A 4,912-nucleotide genomic window follows, 5' to 3' on the forward strand; every position below is an offset into this window, starting at 1 on the left:
CACACACACACCAAATACAGATACGTAAAGATAAAACAATCGTGTTATTTTTGAACATTCAGCACAAATTAGTACACTGATTGTTTCCTTTAAATATAAATGCTGTATATGAATAATGTCAATGCATTCTGAGTGGAATCCTGAAGGTGCAAAATGTTATCAGTACTGCACTTCTCTATGTAGCCATCTTGAAATAATTAGACACAAAATAAAGATTATGAAAGAGTAGTCCACAAATGAAGACTACACAATAGTCCACAAATGAAGACTACAAAATAGTCCACACATGAAGACTACACAATAGTCCACACATGAAGACTAGAAAATAGCAATCCACAAATGAGGATGTTGCTGCTTTGAACTTTTTGTGCATAGATTAAACTTATTCTTAGTAGGGAAGTACTGGCATCTGTTCTTCATTTACTTATCTTTGTTTCAATTTTCAATACATTGCTCATTACATCATTAGTACACAGTACCAACAAACTGATGAATAAGACATATGTGCAACACCTGGTTATCTTTATCAGTGAGATTTCTGTCAACCAGTGGCTAAGGAACTGAACACCTCTCAAAATTACATCTCCACTTCTACTGTCTCTGTATTGGATTGGGTAAGCCACCAGTTGGCAAAATGTCTCATCAATAAAGATATCCAGGTGTGGTGTCTTGTACATACATATCAAAATAAATGAAAATAAAGACAAGCTAACATTTTAACCTTTTCATGATCACGACCCCTGCTCTCAGACATGCTCTTGGGGTCAAAAAAAAAAAAAAAAAATTTCTTACAAAATGGTAGAGAATCTTTTTCTGGAGGTAATGAAACTAAAAGTACAAAATTTGATGGGAAAATTTACGGAGTTATACTCTCTCGAAGTTAGCAGTCTCATCGATATTTACGTATCGTTAATTTCGCCCACTTTGCACCCTATTTTTGGCCAATGGCATTGTTCCAGTTGACCAAACTTATAGTTATTTCATTAGTATTCCTTCCCTTCTACTGACTGAGTACAAGAACTGACCATTTACCAATTTCAACTACCCAATAAAGTGATCAGAAATCCGTAATTTGGCCAATTTCACAAAAAATAAAAAATTGCCAATTTAAAAATAGGGTTCAGAATAAACAATGTAGACATTCTTGGCACTAAAGTAACATTTTCTCAATTCATTAGTCACATCTCCAGGCCCCTCTTACATTGCATTTGCTTTCCACTTTGCATTTATATTCACACACAAAAATAGAAGATTTACTGTTATGCAGAATACTGCATTATTTTATTATTTTTTTTTTTTTTTTTTTTTTTTTTTTTTATTATCACAGCGGCCGATTCCCACCAAGGCAGGGTGGCCCGAAAAAGAAAAACTTTCACCATCATTCACTCCATCACTGTCTTGCCAGAAGGGTGCTTTACACTACAGTTTTTAAACTGCAACATTAACACCCCTCCTTCAGAGTGCAGGCACTGTACTTCCCATCTCCAGGACTCAAGTCCGGCCTGCCGGTTTCCCTGAATCCCTTCATAAATGTTACTTTGCTCACACTCCAACAGCACGTCAAGTATCAAAAACCATTTGTCTCCATTCACTCCTATCAAACACGCTCACGCATGCCTGCTGGAAGTCCAAGCCCCTCGCACACAAAACCTCCTTTACCCCCTCCCTCCAACCCTTCCTAGGCCGACCCCTACCCCGCCTTCCTTCCACTACAGACTGATACACTCTTGAAGTCATTCTGTTTCGCTCCATTCTCTCTACATGTCCGAACCACCTCAACAACCCTTCCTCAGCCCTCTGAACAACAGTTTTGGTAATCCCACACCTCCTCCTAACTTCCAAACTACGAATTCTCTACATTATATTCACACCACACATTGCCCTCAGACATGACATCTCCACTGCCTCCAGCCTCCTCCTCGCTGCAACATTCATCACCCACGCTTCACACCCATATAAGAGCGTTGGTAAAACTATACTCTCATACATTCCCCTCTTTGCCTCCAAGGACAAAGTTCTTTGTCTCCACAGACTCCTAAGTGCACCACTCACTCTTTTTCCCTCATCAATTCTATGATTCACCTCATCTTTCATAGACTGCATTATTGTAATAATTATATAAATAATGTCAGTGCACTCCTAAATGCATATCAAACTGGCCAGTTGGATGCGTATTGGACAAGTGACATCATTTGTGTACTCTGGAATATTGGCAAAAATTAAACATTTCCACTACTTCGAGCTCAATTTCATGCTACTTTCAGTCCTGAACCTAATCAGAATCATTTCTATTTCTGTAATACACCTGTATATCTAACATTCTATTAAACGAGATCAAGGAACCGAGAATACACCCATACAACCATACGAAAATGCACTGCAGAGTAGCTCTTTTAAACCAAAACGTCATTTTTTTCTCTCATTATGCACTGTGTGCTGCATGAACCCATTCTCTCATATCTAGGTTTAAATTTACCACTCACGGTTTATCTGAGTGAGCTGAGCTTATGGAGTAGTACTATGGGACCAACAGAGGCTTCAAACCCATTATATAATGGGACCGATATCAAAAGGGTTAATGACTGCTTAGCATTCAGTAGTATATTTAACTGTCGCAACCCCCAATCCTGAGGTGTCTCCTGGTGTCGCAAAATTTAAAAAAAAAAAAAAATATTTTTTCTTATGAAATGATAGAGAATCTTTTCCCGATTGTAATGACACCAAAAAAAACAACAACGAAATCTGATGGAAAACTGATGGAATTATGCTCTCGCGAAGTTAGCGACCTCAGCGATATTTACAAATCGGCGATTTCGCCCACTTTGAGCCCTATTTTCGGCTAATTCTGTTGTTCCAGTTGACCAAACTCATAGCTATTTCTTTAGAACTCCATTTTTTCTATCGATTGAGTACAAGAAACTGCCCATATACCAATTTCAACTACCCAATAATGTGGTCAGAAATTTGCAATTTGGCCAATTTCATGAAAATGAAAAAATATGACAATTTCAAAATAAGGTCCAGAATGAACAATGCAGACATTCCTGGCTCTAAAATAACATTTTCTTTGTTCATCAGTCATGTCTCCAGGCCCCTCTGATATTACTCTTGCTTTCTATTTTGAATTTTTATTCAAACAAAAAATAGAAGACTTACTATTATGCAGACTACTGCAATACTGCAATAATTGTATAAATAACATCAACTCATTCATGACTGCATATTAGAATGGCTAGTTGGACATTTATTGGACAATGGCATCATTTGTTTACTTTTGAACATTGGCAAAAATCAAACATTTCCCCTACTTTGAGCTCCATTTCCAGGTTCTTTTTATAGTAAAATCAATCAAAATCACCTCTATTTCTATAATATGTTTTCCATTCTATCAAATGAGACCAAGAAAACGAGAATACAACCATAAATACTATATGAAAATAGACCACAAAGTCGGCATTTTAATTAAAAAAAAAAAGGTCGGAGTTTTTTTTTTCTCATTATGCACTGCGTGCTCCAGGATTTTTTTATATGGTGCACACTGACCACACAGACCCATTCTCTCACATGTGGGCCTACCAGCTTTCTCCTGCTTGATTTGAAGCCGCTAGAATTTATGAGTATATATACGTCAAACACGGTGCCTCGTAAGACGTATATATACGGCCGCGACAGTCAAAGGGTTAAGAACACAATTTCAATAACTTTGTTGAGTACTCATTTGAGTACATAGAGCACAATTTGGTTATAAACTTTGGTCACATTGCTGGACTTTACACAATACTCACAGTTTGTTAATTTTTAGATATATTTATTACACAATACATCAACATTCACTCGTGTAGTGCTCCAAATGCAGATCTACTTTTTTTTTTTACATGCTTCCTTATGGAGAAAATCAAGGTTGAAGCGCTACACGCGCAAACGTAGATCTACATTTGGATAGTTTTAGGGTTAACCATAAGTTGAGGGTTTATTTTGGAACAATTCCTGTTGGGATAAAGAGCCAACTGATGAATTGAAAATATACAGTGGACCCCCGGTTTACGATATTTCATTCCAGAAGTATGTTCAGGTGCCAATCCTGACAGAATTTGTTCCCATAAGGAATATTGTGAATTAGATTAGTCCATTTCAGACCCCCAAACATACACATACAAACGAACTTACATAAATACACTTACATAATTGGTCGCATTGGGAGCTTATCGTAAACCAGGGGTCCACTGTATATGGTATTTCACTGTCCTAAAATTATTCAAAATTCTTCTATGTAAACTCACAGCTACTGAGGGTTACTGCTGTAAAGGCAAAGATGAAGTGACTAGTATCTGTGAAAATATTTTTATCCCTACACAATGTAATTAGTAATGTATAGCACAAACATGTATGCAGAAGTAACAATGTTCACTTTGTCATGATTGATGCAACAGTGCTTGCCCATGTTCAGTAAACCCTCTTATAATGAGACTTGACATAGGAATAGTTTTGTAGGCACTACCATTCAAAAAAGTGCAACAATAAATCTTAATACAGTGGACCCTCGAGTTTAGAACCACTCCCAACTTGACCAATTATGTAAGTGTATTTTTGTAAATGCTTGTGTAAGTGTATTTTTGGGGTCTAAAACAGATTAATCTAATTTACATTATTCCTGATGAGAAGAAATTCATTCAGTAACAGCACTTGAACAGCCGTATGGAACGAAGAAAGTTCGAAACTTGAGGGTCCACTGCATTACATACCATAGAGATAAAAAACTGAGTGATATGCAAAATTTGGTTCTAAACTCCACCATGACCAGCTGACAACCTCACTACATCTAACTGTGCTCAGTAAGCCCATGTTAAACTTCTTCACACACTCCAAGTGCTTCAAATAATGACTAACAGAAGGTGGGATGCTATACTGTAGT

The sequence above is a fragment of the Cherax quadricarinatus genome, chromosome 10 (genome assembly GCF_038502225.1).
Source record: "Cherax quadricarinatus isolate ZL_2023a chromosome 10, ASM3850222v1, whole genome shotgun sequence".
NCBI classification, from domain to species: domain Eukaryota; kingdom Metazoa; phylum Arthropoda; class Malacostraca; order Decapoda; family Parastacidae; genus Cherax; species Cherax quadricarinatus.